At 37.4% G+C, this 18,580-nt stretch overlaps 2 pseudogenes across 1 annotated transcript in view; both read right to left on the reverse strand.

Moving 5' to 3' along the window:
• LOC114285305 (tyrosine--tRNA ligase 1, cytoplasmic-like) overlaps positions 1-18,580 on the reverse strand; it is a 226,879-nt pseudogene that overhangs the window by 107,661 nt on the left and 100,638 nt on the right. Inside the window, exon 9 of the transcript XR_014339219.1 lies at positions 12,573-12,582. The product of XR_014339219.1 is annotated as a tyrosine--tRNA ligase 1, cytoplasmic-like (transcript). The remainder of the gene's footprint in view (positions 1-12,572; positions 12,583-18,580) is intronic.
• Positions 1,677-11,408, reverse strand: LOC145797452 (protein TIC 214-like; annotated as a pseudogene).

The raw sequence follows: 18,580 nt of genomic DNA on the forward strand, positions 1-18,580 counted from the left end.
AGCATAGGTAGTCTTAAGGTGGTTCAAGTTTGCAAAAAAAAAAGGACAAGGGTTAGTACGGTAGGAGTACGCGAAATAACAAAGGAAGCGGACTGAATTATCCTTACTGGCAATCCCTTTATTCATGTTAATATTTTGGCCTGGTATTGGGGCTTCGTTATCCTCGAAGTTACCTCTGACCCAGAGAAAATCATCATCATTTAAATCCTTGTCTGGTGTACCTTTGATAATTTTCTCTCGGCCTTTTTTGATTCTTAGGTAGTAGACCCAATCGTCGTCATTTTGGTAGAGCGAATATTGGTGGAACAACTCGACTACGGCATTGATTATTCTGTAATTGTTGGTAGATAATTGGGTGGGTCATAATTGGGTTTGTCTAAGGAACTCGTAGATTAAGGGCTGAATGGGGAACCGAAGTCCACCCTTAACAATGAATAGATGGGTGAAAGGAAAAAAACCAGGCTTGCCCCATGGTGTTGTTTCCAGCTCGGCTAATGTGAATTGAACGTCATCGGGGATGTTGTATTCCCTCCGAAATTCGGCCATATCACCTGGTGAGCTCATCATAAATCGGTACTTGCCCATGGGCTTAAGTTTAATGTTTTAGGAGTTTACACGGCGGCCTACCACGGCGATGATACGAACAGTGGTTGGCTAGGTCAAGCAATACCGCCCAGGAACAGAGTGAACGGTGTGCCTGGAAAACCTAGTCAAGTCTGCAAAGTGGAAACATAAAAGCGTGTTATGTTCGTGTGATGGCTAAGCTAAAAAACAGTTTAAGCCTATATGGTTTGGTGTTTGTGCGGTTTGAAACAAGGGTGCAACGTGGGTTTGCCTCGGTTGGCAAACGGAATCTGTCCACAACCGATACGGCCGTAGCTCGGCTGTGGAGATGGACGAGGTTTTAGCCCTGTTAGGTGAATCTTAGTTCGGTCAAAGTTAAGTACAAGGTCAAACCGATTTTTAGTTCGGTCGTACTACAGTTTTGGATCAAAATCACTAACTAAGGGCAACTCAAGGTCCCGCTAAAGAGGATCCATTTCAGTAGTTATGATTTTAAGGGCTTATAGTGGTATTGAGACCATGGCGAGTTCATATCTAAGCTCTTTTGTCGGTTCAAATATGTGCAGGGGTTATTCAACATTAAAGCATGAACACCTCGAGTGTTCGTGGAGTAAGAGGGAAGGTCTGAGATACTTACAGATTTGAAGATTGATTCGGGGCTTTTTGAACAGTAGGATAGCTTCAATGGATGATCGCAAGACCTCGAGTGCAAAGCTGCGGTATTGATTGGATGCAACAATGAGTAAATCTAAGTAGCTTGGCTTTGGATCAAAGGGTCTTCGAGGCGAAGAAGACAAACAATGGGAAGTATAGAGATCAGAGTGTGAGAATGTATAGTGAAAGTGACGGTATGTTTTTGGGAAAAGGTAAAAAGATGGTGAGGCATTTCAAATTTTTGAGGTGTGTGATGGCTATATCGTAGGTACAAGGCCAGTGGCACCCTGCCACGTGTCTAGTTGCTGACTTAGGCATTGGAGGGGTTTCTAGCACATACCTACCGACTAGCTCACGTTTGTGTTTTTAGGTAGCAAAACGATGACGTTTGGAGGAGTGCAAACTTGATCAGGATTATATGAGAAGATTATTCTGTGCTCGTACAATAATGATTTTTTTTCTATTTTCGGTTATCCTTTGATGATGCCTTGAAATGGATTCATCAAAATCCTTATTCTTCTTATCAACATATCTTTGTTCTCAGTATCTTTGATTAGTTTGATGTCTACTCGTATGAACTAATGAAATATCTATTTTTTGATACATAATAAACTGTCCATCATTTTTTATAGACAGACGAAGGTGTTTGATAATTAATATCCTTCTTTTCATCAATTCTGTAAGAGTTAAATTCTTCTGAATCAGCATTATATCCAGATTAATTTCTCTCCTTTGAATAGAGGATATAGTAATTTTTCTTGGATTTCTCAGTCTAAGCAGGAGACAATATACTTTGATATTATTGATCATTCTTTGATTCAAAGCATTATCCCATCTCAATTGAAAAAGTAAATACTTTTTCAAGAAGAAATCTAGTTCTGTTTCAGTATTGCTCTTGTATTGTTTTTTCTTTTTACATTCTTTCATGTTTGATTCTGAATAATCTTCTTCAATATCTTTTTGTTCGGTTGAGGGAACATATACAAGATTTACTTGGTTTTGTGCATTTGACCTAAGATCTCTTTGGCCTGCAGATTCTTTTTTATTTTTATTCTTTAATTCATTTTTTTTTTCATTCGAGGGTATAACCCCCTTTTGCTTTCTATTGATGTTTTCATTTTCACTACCATTTTCATTTATATTAAAAAAAAAAGAATTTGCTTGGTATAAACCACGGTTTAATTTTATATGCATTATAAAGTAGTACAAATTCTGGGAAGAACCAAAGTTTCAGATTCGATATAGGACAAATTAGTGTTTCTTCATTCATTTCCATCCAATCAAAAAAGATTTTTTTTGATTGGGTGAATTGATTTCTTGATCCTGAGGAATCTTAAGATAATCAATTTTATTAATTATTTGATAATTATTAGCCCCGGTTTTAGTATTTTTATTCTTGTTGGTATCGATCTTGATCCAGGCCTCAATATCGATTTTCTTTTTAAGACAAAAATGGAGAATTTTCCAATCAAAATATTTCAATTCGGATTTTTTCCATATACATAATATCACTTTTTCCTAAATAATTTTTGATAGGGATATCCCCTAGTATATCAAAAAAATTTCCCTTATGTTTATGTGTGTTGTAATTATAAGAACTCTCTCGATTCTTATTTACTTGGAATGGTGATCCATAAATATATGGGTCCCTCTTATTTTCATAATTAATAGATCTATAAGATAAAAGATTATATCTATAGTATTTTTGAAAATTCTCATTTTGATTTGCTAATGAATATACTTTGTAATCGTTTTGTTTTTTGTAATGAATTAATAGGCCTTTTTCATATGAATTCTCTTTGTTTAAATCTTGATTTTGAATTGTATGACATTGATTGATTCTATTTTTCCATTTTGCTACTATTAATCTAGACCATCTAATCTGAGATAAATGGTATTGATAATGACCTATTAACCAGTTTTTTCATTGATTTATTCTAGAATTCCGAAGTTTCCTATGTCTTAATTCATAATGAATTATTCATTGTTCCAAAATAATCTTTTATTGAAGTCTTAAGAAAAAAAAGACATTCCGTGATATTGAAGAATAGATCTTAACTTATACAAGTTAAGAACTTGTGTTTGTGATATTTTGTAAAATACCTATGCTTGTGACAAGGAGGATAAGTCAAAAAAATTCTGTGAATTCTTATTACTAATATTATAAAGTGACTTTTTTATAGTCAAAATAAAATTCATTTTATTTTGATTTGTTTTATTAGTTCTTTTTTGATTTTTTTTATTATTGTAAATGAATTTATGAATCATTTTTTTTGTTGATTCAACAAAAAGTTGTATATTAATTTTGGAAATATTAATAATAGATAGGAGGATATCTGCGTATATCCTTTCAATGAAATTTTTTATAAAATAACGTAATTTACGGATTAATCGAGTATTTGTTTTTTTAATATTTGCCAATTTGGTGATTGGAATCTTTTAGCATTATAACTTGCTTTATTAGGACTATCATTTATTTCTGGAGTCACTTTTTTTTTTTGGTAATTCTTTTTGTTTGATTTCTGATTGTGCTTGCTCTATCAGTCAGATCTTTCAATTCTTTTTTTATTTTTTTTCTATTAGTAAAAAATTTGTCCAATATGTAGATTGAATTCGACTAAAGGATTTATGAATTATATGATTGCAGGTTGTAGAATCTTTTTTTATTTATTTATTTATAGTTTCGCTTGATTTATAAATTTCTCTCAATCTAAATAATAGAATTGGATTTACTTTTGAGAGTTTTTTTTTTATTCTTTATTTAAAAACGGAATGCCCTTGATAATTCATTTTTTTGTTTTGTTTTTTTGAGATATTTAGAAATTTTGTTCTTTCTTTTAAAACTTTTAGAAATAGAAAATATTTTTTTTTTCAATTTTCCAATTTTTTTTTTTCAAGTTTCTTAAAAATGGGTTCAAAAAAGGAAGGTCGTTTTTGGGGAGAACCGAAAGGAAGTTTGGCTTCCATTCCCCAAACCGTTAAAAAACAAAAATCATCTTTTTGTCCTTTCTTTTTTATTCGATCTATATGAGAGGACCATGGCTTAAATCTGAGCCAGGGTTTCAGACTGAAAGGAAATAACATCTTTATTTGAATGCCGTCTATTAACCAATTTTTCAGAAATTTTGTCTTTGATAATTGAACACCATTATAGGTGCATTTAACATGCATTTCTTTATTCCATTCATTTAAATCCTCCGGCCACTCAGGAAATTGTAATAGGAAAAAGCCTCAGACCCCCACTGGGGGTGACCCCCAGGGCCCCTAGTGGGGTGTGATTGGTCCATATTATTTTATTTTATTTTATTTTTGATGCAATGACCAACCCCCACATGTGTGTGGGGGTGGTGGGGGTGCTTGGAGACTGGGGGTCTCCAGCACGGCTGATTGTAATAATAGCATACGGCCAATATTTTTAGTTATTATCAATGATGGTAATATAATATATTTTCTAAGAATCGGTTGAGTTATTAACATGGAACCTCTTATTACTTGAGCAAATGGAATGGTATCCCAGGCTTCTGCTACTTCTATCTACACTTTCTCTTTTCTCTTGTTCTCTTCTTTTCTGTCCTTTTCCTTTTTTTCCCTTTCTTTTATTTCTTCTTATGTATAATCTGAAATTTTGAATTTTGCTCCCTTTCCTATACAAGTTCTAAAAATGAGTTTTATCAGTCTGGAGATATCAAAGGAAAAAAAAGGAGTGATTTGTCTATTCTGTCCAAAAAAAATGGAGAATGAGCATTTGCTTGAAAAAGTTCCCAAATAACTGTTTTACATTTTTGGGCTCGCATTGAACCTTTGATTATGTCATGACGAAAATCAAATTGTTGCGAATATCGTATCAAAGCTACTTCGTCTCTTTTATTAGAATTATTAGTATCCTTATTATTAGGATCAGTATTTCTCTAGTTATCAGTAAAAATCACTGCACGTTTGGCTTTTCTTGAACGAATTTGATAATCTATTGGTACTTCTCCTTCACTTTCTCCTTCCTGTTGTTCTAATTCGTTGATTAATTTGTATGACCATTGAGGGACTTTTTTACTGATTTCTTTTATTCCATTAGTTTTTTTTTTGGTCATTAAGATCACTTCTAATTGCATTGAATAAAAATTTTGTTTTATTTTCAGAATCCATTCTTCCTTGTTCTAAAAATAAAGAAGATCCTTTCAAATTCAAATTTGATTTAAGTTCAGTGATTAAAGTCAAGAAATAACTCATTTTTGTTGATAATGGGTTGTTATCAAATATATCTGTTTTATCTTTAAATTCTCGAGAATCAATATCAATAAGAAAGATAATATGAATCTTATTTGTTTCTATGAAATTTTCTATTGAAGTTTCATTTATGATTAAAGGTGAAAACAAATTTTGTATTGTTCCCCGATGTGGTCCATTCAAGAAAGGATCATATATTTTGGGCAAGTATTCTTTTTTAGGCTCATCATTACACAATCTAATCGTTTTTTCAAGTAAATCCAGAGAAATTTTTTTTTGGATAGAACCTCAATTCTATTTATCAACTTGTTGTTTAGATTGTTACTTTTTTGTTTGTTGGTAGAAACCCAATGGTTGTACAGTTCATCAAAGGAGATTTTTTCTATTATGGACAAGGACATCTTTCTTTGTATCATTTTACAAAAAGCTGATAAACTAGGTGGAAACATAAAAGACATTCTTTTTTTCCATAACTTTGCCATGTATAAAAAAAATATTGTGACATTTCCTTTCTTACAACATTTTTAGATCGATTGTTTTTTATGTATCGCAACGGTCAATTCCATCGATTATAATTGAAAAGAAGAGTTACAAAGGTTTTTCAAACCAGAAGAGTTCTATGTTTTTATCATAAATTATTTTTAACTTCAAATTTTCTTGATTCCTATCTAGATAAAAAGCTTCATAAATTGGGCTATTTTTATAGCATGTCTCTTTAAAGTGAAAGTGGAATTCATCCTTTGTTTTTTCCTTGCCATTCACTCGGATCTCTTCTGTTTCATCCATTTTGTCTGGATCCTCATTTTCTTCCAAAAAAAGGGAAGGAGAAGGATCTTCTTCGGTGGATCCCTCTTGTTCCTATTTAGTCCCCTTCGTTTCATAAGTTGTTTCTATTTCTACATCTGCTTCTTCCGTTTTTGAGGGTTCTTTCAGTTTCTTAGTACGAATGAGTGATGGTATTCTGCCTAAATAGTAAACACAGGTAATAAATAAGAGAATACTAAAGATCCGATCCATAGAATTTCTCAATTATGACACAAAGGTACTTATTAGATCGAATAAGTACATTTAATCTAATAGAATGATTTTTCCGTATCCAGACTAATACCAATCCAAGCCATTTCATGAATAAAATGCGACCAATTAACTAACCAACAAAACTACTTGTTACAAATAACATCTTGTTGTTGCATCGAAACATATAAATGTTGACTAATCTGGCTAACATTGAACTTCGTAAAATGAAATGGTTGAATAATTGAAAAATGAGATTATTCAAGAATCCACATTGAATGCTGAGATTACGTATTGAATTTATGGTAGTAGATCCATAATCAATAAAGTGTTTGTCATTGTTCCAGAAGAAATGAAACAAAAGATAGGTGTAGCTCAACTTTTTCGTAGCTCCCTTTCGGAAAACGAATAAGCCCTACAGTATCGGACTCCTGCGGTTCTGAATCTAATCTCACAAGTGCAATGTGAAATAGATAAGCACCAAAGAGTCCGAATCCAACAAATCTTTTGAGAAATCAATTTTGAATCAAACTGCCAAAAATGGACTGCTTTGCTAGATTTCAGAGTCTCCACTTAAATATTTTTTGGGAAAATTTAGGAAACCCATGACTCATGCCAAAGGCCACATGTCCGTCATCACCAAGATTGTCTCGGCTCGGAAACTTAGGTACTAGAGGGGAAGGTCATGAATTGAGCACCCCCGCTCACCCGATCAAAGATCGGCCTCTACTAATCATGATATGAATCATATGTACATTATATGCTCTGGTTGCGGTTTATTAGGCTAGCATTACTATGTAATGCGCACACACACAGGTATAGACTAAATCACAAGAATTGGAACACTTGATTCATGTTTGTTTTTGAAAATTGTTTCGAATATGTATCACTTGAAAAAGTGATCACATATAAACATTTGCTCAAATTATTCTAATTCAAGCAGTTAGCCTTCATCCATAGGCATTCAAGCAATTATAGCACTTAAGCAATTAGCCTTATGGCAAGCATGCTAGACATGGCAACAATCACACGGATGCGATATGCTAAAGTGAGTAAAGGCTCACCTAGTACTCCAAGCCAAAAAGAGATGATAAAGTTAGAAAGATGCATGATCCTAACTGGGCAATATGACTAATGCGACACATGCGATATGAAATTACTAAGCTCGGCTACTAATATGGCATATGAATCAATTTGATAGCATGCGGTCTAAGCATGTATTCAAAGAAGCGTTAGAATGAGGAACCGAGCCTCGGTGTATGCAATACAAGTGGATGCAAAGCATGAGCGATGCTAAACAAAATATGACGTCCTAATCTATCCATCGTAAGCAGTCAAATAAAAGGGAGAAAAACATGGGGTTGGAAGACATGCACATTGTTACAACATTGCGCCTTCACGAAGGTGAGTCTAAATGAACTAACTAGCTAACTAGCTAAGCTAATTAATCAACTATTTCAAAACAAATGAATAGTTAGCTAAACTATTTAACTAATTATTACAAACATAATTAATTAACTATTCTAGCTAATTAAAATAATTACAACATGAGACGAATTAGCTATTCTAACTAATTAATTACAAAGCCACTATTTTAAGCACAACACTATATTAACAACACGGATCTCGATGAGCGATGGAGGGCTCACACATGAATGCAGTTTCCACCCGAAAAAGCCTTTGTTTCTGCTGTTGAATGCCTCTGTTGCACAGTAAAACATTTGCACTAATTTCCACCTCCAAACTAACTTTGTTCTGCTTCAAAAGGACACTGCTTGGTTTTGCACTGGTGGTCAGCAGAGGGCCTATCGTCCACTGAAGGTGGCTTGCCGGCCACTGATAACTGAAATTCCTGGCCGTAACAAAGAGCAAACAGAGCAGAGACAGAGTATTCTCAAGGGTTTGTTTGCACAATTTACCCCTCCTTATCATTTGATTCACAAACCACCAATGGACGCAATTTCATTGCATGATGGCTTATGAATCAAGTGTGCAAGTTCAATAAATGCAACAAAACAAGACTCTCAAAACCGCCTCCGTGTTATAAAAGATTAAGGGAGGTAGTTGACAATGAATCTTGAACCGTTTTCATCACTAATGAGTATGAAACGACTCAAGACTCAAGGGTTCAATTAACGTCCGATTGAATCCAAACAAGTCATTATCTTACACCTTTTTTAGTTACCTTTCCATTCTTTAATTGATTAAGTCCACAAGTGAATTTTAAGTCCTCTAATAGAAAGAAGGGTCAAACCAAGTGTTGCTTTGGGCATGAAAGAGACATCATATCGTTGGTAATGAACCTCCAAAGGGATTAAATCATTAAGCATGGCACCTCAATCCCATGCTTAGACAAACAAATAGTTTGAAACCACTTTCAAAGCAAAGAAAAAAGCCAAGAAAGGAGGGAGGTTGCAGAGGTGATTAAAGGTGAGAACAAGTATGAAAATCACTAAATAAATGCAATCAACTCAAATAAGATGGTGTCTAAGGCCTAAAACACCAAACTTATGAGGACAATTACACTACAAGCATGCAATATAAGGCTCAAATACAATGAAAACTTAAAAATAGTCCAAAATAGTGTTAAATAAGTCCTAAAACATGTTGGAATTAAGACAAAAATGGCTAGGACAAAAATGGCTAGGACAATAAGCTAAAACATAGAGTATGCTAGACTAGTAAGCAAAACATAAGAAGGGGAGGCTAACTTCTCCAATTTTGGACTTGAAAACATGATTTTAGCCACTAAAATCAGTGTTTAGAAGCTCAAAAAATGATAATGTAAAGGTGGGAAACACAAGGGTAAAGGCCTTGAAAGCAAGGTGTAAAGAAGGGTGAACCACTCCTTAACCTTTATTGGCCTTAAACCACAAGTTTCAGCCCAAAAATACAGGTTTTAAACAGTCCAAAAAATAGTAAAAAAGATGAAAAACAAGTGGTGTAAAGAAAAGATGGTATAAAGGCAAGAGAAGGTATACCTCTTGAAGAGGAATGAACCCAACCAATAATTTCACACTCTCAAGTGCTTCAAGAGCTCAAATTCAAGCTTAAATCACCTCAGCAAGAATCTCTCTAGGCTTGGTTTAGAGTGTTTGGGCAAAGGCTATGCAAGTTGCAACAGAGAGAGAATTGTAAAGAGAGAGAGAAGATATTTTTGCTCTCAAAATTTTTCTAACCTTGAAATATGAGAGGGAGGTCATCTATATATAGAAAAACATGTTAGTATCTCAGAAATATCAAGATAGAAACAGCTGGAGCAGTGTGAAAACAGCTGGCACAAATATCTGAAAAAAATCTATTTTTTGACACTTGTGTCCGGCAGGCCACTAATGGTGGCCGGCTGTCCACCAATGGGTCAATCTACTCAAAAAGGGGAAAAAGTTTCACTACTGGCCGGCAGGCCACTAAAGTGGCCGGCCACAAAAATCTGTTTCCAGGCCCGATTTCAAATGGGCATATCTCCTTCATCCGGACTTGGTTTTAGGTCATTCTTGAGTCTAAATTGAAGCCCGGGAAGTCTAATTTTCAATGGTGGTAGCTTCACATCTAAATTCTAAATTTGCAAATAGATATGCCTATTTTAGTGAAGGATGCTCAGTTTTGTCCTAACGGATTGATGCCTGACTTCCTCATCGACTAGTTTTCTTCCCTCCTCTCTTATTTTCTTCAACTCCAAACCTTTAAATAAGATATTTTTAAAGATTTTTCAAAGAGTTCACATCTTTTCCATTTATTTCCACTTTGTCCTTACTCAGTTTACCAAAAAGTGCTATATTTTAAACGAAATACGAGCCTCGGAACATCGTAGAAACATTTTCAAAAATATTTTGAACGGGAGGGTTTTGAGGTCTAAAATAGTTTTGGTCCAAAATGGGGTGTAAGGTTGGGATTTAGAAGCTCTTCTTGCTGAAGAAATCGAACGATCAGACAGCATAACTTTCATCATCGAGTGATCAATCAGTGTCACGCAAGTCTTAAGGGTGGTCAAAAATGGGGTGTCTACAATTGCCCCTCTTTGATGGAGCTCGGAGCCATGAAGTGACGTGAGTGAATGTCAAAGCCCGAAGACGACCCATTTTGACAAGGCCGTAAGACTTGGGCAAACAAGCAAAATGCAGATGCAGTTGGTTGAACCCAAGGGTTGCCTACGTATCCCTTTGCAAGGAATCAAACCAGCGTAGTTCAGGGAAAGGATGCAAATGATATACAATGTAACGAAATCATCAAACCACAAGCAGTGCAAAACACACGAATACCATAAAGGGATGGAGATGCAAAATCAAACTACGTTTTATATAGAAAAGAAGTGGGCACAACCGAACGATTCTTAACACAAGCTAAATGCCTACATCCTCAATACTGGCCTCAGTGCAGCATGGATGCTTACACATAACAGAACCATGTTTCAACGTGAAAGGGGTGCGAGCACATGCAAAACTATGTTTTTCGTAGAAAGAGAAAGAGTACAAGTAATTGGGTGGTATAATATAAGTGAGGAATGATCTGTTGGGGAAAGAAATTGATGCTAAATGCTGAATGCAACAAAACAAAGTACAATGCAATGGATGTAGTGAATAAGGCGCAAGCCGAACCACATCTTACCTAGAAAAGGTATGGGTACAAAACAGACCATGTCTAACACAGAAAAGGCGTTGGCACCCTTAATACTGGCCTCAACGCAGCATGGGTACTTACACATGACAGAATTATGTTTCAATAAGGGAAAGGTATGAGCACATGCCAAACTAAGCTTAACATGGAAATGATACAAGTGATAAAATGGATAATACAGTAAATGCATGCAATAACTGCTATATGCAATGCGATAGAAGTACTAGATAATAAATGTAATGTAGCTGGGAAGTGCAAGTACCTTACAAGGGCAATTAGTGATGACTCACCTCATGCTGTTGAGGAGCTTCCTCTTCTTCTTGGTTGCGCTTCCAAACCATGGGTACTACTTTTTTTCTTGGCCATGTTCACAACTTTCCATATTCTCCAACAGGGTGAAAGACTAGGTTGGTTTAGTATCCAGAATTGAGGCGCATACACGCTACTTCAACCTGTGGGGCAGCCATACAGATTTCAAGTCGAGAATATACCCCTAGGTATTTAAACCAGACTTTAGTCTCGGAAATTCTAAACATTTGCGTTCTAGGCCTTGGCCATTTGAACTCTAGTTTCCACCGTCTCAGTTGGTCTCCTAGGAACTCATCGCAAACATAGGCAGGTGGCTATACTAAACCACCAGAAGTTGTTCGGACATGACAAACACCAAAGGAATTGCACCTTTAGAGGATTTAAGGTCTCCTAGATCCAATGAGTGCACAAGACAGTGCGATGCAGGCACACAAAACAGTGCTAGACAAGTTACACAAGACAGTGCGATATGGGTGCACAAGACAATGTGATGCAGGGTACACAAGATAGTGCGATACAGGTGCACAAGATAGTGCGATTCAAGTGCACAAGATAGTGCGATACAGGTGCACAAGATAGTGCAATACAAAGTGGACAAGATAGTGTGAGGTGGGTGCACAAGACAGTGCGATGCAAGTGAATGAACAAGACAGTGCTATGGAAGGTGTGATGTAGGTTAAATGCACAAAACAGTGTGATGCAAGTTTACACAAGGTAGTGTGATACAAGGTGAAATGCACAAGACAGTGTACGAGCATCCAGGCATAAAGCACATGTACTAATCAGAGGGAAGATGGCAATCCCAAGAGAGTTTTGAAATGGTCGGAGACAATTTTTGAAAGCTGAATCATATCAAAATCAACATAGGGGTAAACTACCTTAATCTAGGGAAAGTGCTCGGCAAATGGCTTTGGCAGACTGAGAGATAGGTTGGGTTCATGCCTCTTATTCAATTGATGACCCAATCAGATGCACTGAAAATTGCCCCTAGTGTCTAGTCATTAGCCACCGTTTGGGTTCATGCCCCTTGTTCAATTGATGGCCCGATCAGATGTACTGAAAATTGCCCCTAGTGTCTAGCCACTGGCCACTATTTTCAACATTATGCAGGCACATGTAATGGGGATCCTCAGATCCTAGAACAGTTGCCAACTAATCAAACTCATGCTTCTCTTCTGCTCCAGCATGTTGAGAACTTACTCTAGTCTTATCCAAAGCAGTGACGGTTTCCTCATATACACTTTGCAATGATCATGAATGCGATGCCCCTTGTATGGGCACTCTCAGTTTGTTTTATGAATTCCACACATGGACTTGTTTTCGAGTTTGGAGTGAACACTCGTGTATGGAATTTTGGCCATGCCACTCTGTTGAACTTTTGAGCAACAAACTCACTGGGATGACTCGATGAAGAGCGCGTTTGAACAACAGACACACTGTAGACACTCCATTTTTGACCGTCTTAAAGACTTGGACGTCATCGTTTGAGTGCTCGATGATTGCGCATGTTCACGCTCGTTTGGAGTCCCCGAGGTTTTCGGTTGCGCGCCTTGCCTCTAAGTCTCTGAACTCTCTTGGTTTTGTGCTTGTTTTAAGCCAACTCTTGGTCCCTCCTGAAAAATCTAGAAATCCCCTAGATGTTGATTTGTGATTATGTATCAATTTTAAGCAGAATATAACAATCCCAATCAAACAATCAAGACAAAGAGACACAACGATTTTACGTGGAAAAAACCACAATTGGACACCTCCAACTGTGATAAAAAAACCACGGGCAACAGCCACAAGAACAATCCACTAAGAAGATTTAAAGGAATTACACAGGTATACTCTCAATTACCTAGCGAATCCACAACGCCTAATTGAACCAACCTCTATGTGCCTCTTCCAACCCCATCTTCACCACGGAATTGTCTTTATGATGAGCCACTCTGGATTCCACCAAAGCTTTAGGCTCGAATTCTTCAGAATCCACAACTGAAGAACAACTCTCTCTTTTGTGTATAACAAACAAACCTTTGATGTACTCTCTTTAAATCATGAGTTGAAGACTCAATAAAAGCATCAAAGAAAACAAACAAAATATCTCCAGATATAAACCTTAAGATCCAAAAAATAAGATCTGGAGAACTTCAATCAAAATCACTTAGTTTTGGGAGAAAACCAAGTATTTATAGAGAACAAAAAGTAATCCTAGATTGGGAAGAAAACAAACTCCTTGAGAAATCCGGATTCTGAGGCTCGCTCGAGCGAAGCTTTGCTGGCTCGAGCTAGGAGTGTATTTTTCATGATTTCTACTAGTGCCTTGGCTTGAGCGACGGATCCTTGGCTCGCGCGAGGAATACACTCTTTCAGGTTTTTGTATGGACGCAATCCTTGGCTCGAGCGCGCATTCCTTGGCTCGAGCGAGCAAGCCCTAGCTCGAGCGAGAATTCCTTGGCTCGAGCGAGCAACGACGGACATGTAATTTTGAATGCAATTTTACATTTTGCTTCGGCCGCGAGCTCGACCCCCGTAATAATCAGTGAAGTGGCAATCTTGAAAGCATTAACATCACAAACTTCTCTCCATGGTTCGATTCGGGTTTGGATTCGCATCTAATAAACTCATAGCCTCACTGAAATAAAAGTGCGAAAATAAATACATCTGAAATGAGTTTTGTCAAACGGGGTTGCCAAGAATAAAAACCTAACACCTCCCTTTTGCCTGGAGGGAGAAACAGTGGTGTAGACCACTTTTCTCCCATGTCGACTAGTTTTCTCCCTTGTCAGCCACTTTAGGTGGTCGGTCGACTAGGATGGGTGGTCGGTCAACCACCTCAAGTGGTTTGCAGCATGCCACCACCTTCTCCTCTCTTGGGAGACCCCCTTTTTGCTCTATCGACTAGTTTTTTCCCTTGTCGACCACCTAAGGTGGTCGGTCGACTAGGTTGGGTGGTCGGTCGACCACTTTGAGTGGTCAGCGGCCATTTTTCACTTTCTGCAGATATTTTTGGTGCCAACTGTGCCAGCTGTTAGGCACAGAATGCATCCTCTCTACACGTGTAGGGAGGGATTTGAGCAAACTTTGTCTTGCATTTCTATAAAAGGGGAGGTGCCTCCCCATTCTCAAGGGTTCAGAATTTTGAGAAGCAAAATTTGACTCTCTCTCTAGAATTCTCTCTCTCTATATATATATATATATATATTGTGCTCTATAGTGCTTGGAAGTGAGCTTTCTTCACACTTTTACACACAACCTCTTAGCCAAACACTCCTACCTTGTTGCTGAGGTGCTTGAGGGCCTTGTGGGAGCTTTAAAAGGCTAGTTTTTGGCTCAAGAAGGTGCTGTTGTTACTGTGCTTCAAAGGTAATCTCATTTCCCTTTTTAAAGCTTTGTTTTGGTTACTCTCTTAGCCACCTTTGCATGCTATTTTAGGCTTAGTTTTCAACTGCAAAAAGTTCTATTTTTAAGTGTTTAAAATGGTTGTTTAAGGCCTAGTTTGAGTTAGGGGTGGTTTACCCCCTTTGGTGGCTTGTTTTGCTTTGCTTTGTGCCATCTCTTAAGGCCTTTGGGATCATCTCTTTTTTGCCTTCTTACCACTGAAACTCAGAGGAATTTCAATGGTGGAAAGGTGGTTTTGAGGTCCCAAATGGGTGGGAGTGGTCCCTCCCATCCTCTTCTCTTGTTTGCATGTGTTGATGGCCTATCAAAAGAGTATGTTTTTCTACTTCTTAGTGGCTTTGTTTAGGCTCATTTTTGTAACTTTTTAGACCTTCCATAACTCAGTTTTTGGCTGTCTTGGTCACGTCTTGAATGCTTCTTGTACATGTAGTGTAATCCTACTTGTAGCCTTGCCAAGTAGCATGTGTTTGTGCCTTGAATTTGCTTAGTTCAAACATGTTTTTAGCCATTATTTGCCATGTCATAACTCTGTTTTGGGTTGGTTTGGTTGCCTCTTGCATGCTCCTTGCACTTGTAGTGCAATTTTGTTCACTAGCCTAGTGTATTCGGTGTTTCAGCCTATTGATCTAGCATGTGTATGCTATACTCCAGCATATGTTTGGCTATGTTTTAGCATGCTTTAGGTCTGATTTGAGTGGTTTTGGTCATGCATGCTTGGCTTTGCATAGCTATAGTGTATTTGGCTTTGTTAGCCTTGCACTTTGAGACCTCTAACATGTTATATTTGAGCTTTTTGCATGGCATAGCATCGTTTGGCATATTATTTTAGACCATATACCTCTGCCATATTCTCGCATTTATCGCCCTTTTGTTGTGTTTGAGGTTTGGGCCTTATGCTTCACTTGTGAGCCAACTTGCATGCATGTTTGTCTAAACTTTTGGGCTATCATTTCAGCATGTTTTGACCTCTGTTTTGGCATGTTTTAGGTCTGTCCATAGCTAGTTTGACCATTTGTGCTTGATATTGCATGCCTCTTGTGTGATGCTCTTCACTAGCCTTAGTATTTTTGGCCTTTAACATGCCTTGCATGCATGTCTTGCATGATTTAGCGTCTTTAGCATGTCATTTCAGTGCTGAAATATATGCCATTGCGTCCTACTAATTCACTCTTTCAAAACTAGAGGACTCTCACTTTTGGACTTAACCGATTAAGGGACTAATTGGTAATCCAAAATGTGTAAACAAAATGAATCAAGTAAAACATGGCCAAGATAAGCATGTTGTTTGTATTGCATGTGTTTGGATCGGACGTTAATCCAAACACGAGAAATGTGGGACGTTTCATACTCATAGTGATGAAACGTGTCACATTTCTCGGTCACCGACGCCCTTGATTGTGCATGATAGGGTGGAGAACTTTCGAGTCTTATGTGTGCATTCATTAAGTTTTGCGCAAGCTTGATCCTTTGGCCACCACATATTGAAAATGCTTGGTTGTTGGCTCGAGAGTCAAGTGCCATACTCCTTTGAGCTTGAGATTTGATAAGGAGTGTGGAAGTGTATATATTTCCTTGCAAATACACTGTCTGTGCTCTGTTGCAGCAACAGGAGGAATTTCAGCCCTCAAGGTGTTCTTAAGATCAGAAAGAAGCAATTTAGAAATCGGTGTAATTTTTAAAGATTCAAAAGAGTGCAAACAGAGGCGTCTTGAGGCAAGGCGGTGGATTTCCGGGAGGACGCAACCAAGCATACATATCTCCCTCGTCTGCGAGGCCATTTATCGCTTCTGTTAGCTAGTTGTAGTTAATTACCTGTGCTGTAATTAATTTAGCTTAGTGCTTTGTAATATTCTAATTAGCTTAGATTAGCTAGTTATTCAATTTGGTTTGTAATAATTAATTAGCTAGAATAGTTAGTTAATTAGTTGGTTTGTAATAGTTAGCTTAATTAGCGTAGCTAGTTAGCTCTCATTTTATTCGGACCCTCCGTCGAGAGGGCAAATGTTGTAATAAGTGTGTGTGTGTGTGTGTGAATGTCTTCCAACCCCACGTCTTTCTCCCTTTTACTTATCAGCTTTCGATGGTTAGTTTTAGGGCATGTTTTGATTAGCATCCTTATACTTGCATGCATGCATTATTCATTTGTCTTGCATTCACCGAGCTCAGCGCATCATTCAAACTGCATCGTATTTCAATACACTTACTTGAATACATATATCAAATTGTTGCATTCATAGCCGAGCCTATTTAGTTGCATTTTGCATGTGTTGCATTAGGCATCCTAACATAGCTAGGATCATGCATGATTTCTAACTAGTTTTATGTTTTGGCTTAGAGTACACTATGAGTGTTTATGCTTTAGCATACTGCATGAGATGTGTATGCTGCCATGATAGCATGCTTGTCGTGAGGCTATTTGCTTAACTGCTCTAACTGCGTGAATGCCTATGGATGAAGGCTTCATTACTTGAATTGGAACAATTCATCAAAATGTGAGTTTTAAGCCCACTTGAAGTGGCAAATCAGTATATTTTAAGCCCACTTGAGGGTGGCAAATCCGCATTTTAGCCTACTTGAGGGTAGCAACTTCAAACCATTTTCGAAAAACAAACATGAGATGTTTTGTTCCAAATTGAGTGATCTAGTCTATACTTGTGTATTGTGCGCATCACATAGTAAGTTAGATTAATAAACCAAAATAAGAACACATGTGTTTTCAAAAACAACATATCATGTTAGTAAAGGCCAATCTTTGATCGGGCAAGTGGGGGTGCTCATTTCAGGACCTTCCCCTCTCGTACCCAAGTTCCTGAGCCGAGGCAACTTTGGTGATGACGGACACGTGGCCTTAGGCACGAGTCAAGGTTTCCTAAATTTCTCAAAACAAAATATTTAGGTGACGACTCTGAAATCTGGCAAAGTAGTCCATGTTTGGCACTTTTGATTAAAATCGATTTTCCAAAACGATTTGTCGAATTTGGACTCTTTGGTGATTTATCAGTCTTACATTGCACTTTGTGAGATTAGATTCAGAACCGTGACAGGAGGCCAAACTGTAGTAGCTAGAACCCAATTCGCGCCCTCGCACGTGGAGGAAGTTCAGGTAGTCTACACACACTATGGTGACTTGATGAAAAGCGCAGATTGAAACAAACACCAGGCATGACACAACAGAACTCACAACTAACCCAAAAACAGAAAAAGACTCAAGGTAACTGATCATTCATAGTGCTCCTAGTATTACTTATGCTCCCTTTAAAACTCAATTTTGATTTCTATTTTGCTCAAGATAGAGATTCCACTGATAAGTTCAAGTATTGAAAATTTTTCCACTTGTTGATTCACGTTAGTTCTTTCTTACCCAGTGCAAGTATATGATATACACAGCAGTCGGTGTAGCTCATGGATTGATGCGAAGTTAACGACGTGAATTGGGCAAGATGATTGAGTTGAGATGGATGAGATAGATATGGTTGAGACCAAACTTCAGGATGAAATTGCCTACGTATCCCAAGAATGGGAATCAGGTCAACGTAGTTCATAGCGGAGGTTCACTCAGGTATTGACACTCTTCTATTGCGCTCTAACTTTTGCCAAAGTCACCTTTTCAGGGTTTTCAACCTTGCGAGCTATATTTTTTGATTTCTCATTTTTCATGCTCTAACTTTTGCCTAGGTTGCCCTTTCAGGTTTTCGGCCTAGCGAGCCTCTGAAGGATAGCGTTACAACACTTGTGGTGAATTTGATCAATAGTCATCCTTGCCCTAACACTGGAACTGGCTTTGCCATGATTTGAGCTTGGTTCTTCATTCTTTTATGCA

Source organism: Camellia sinensis, chromosome 8, assembly GCF_055761805.1.
Source record: "Camellia sinensis isolate YWXY chromosome 8, ASM5576180v1, whole genome shotgun sequence".
Taxonomy (NCBI): domain Eukaryota; kingdom Viridiplantae; phylum Streptophyta; class Magnoliopsida; order Ericales; family Theaceae; genus Camellia; species Camellia sinensis.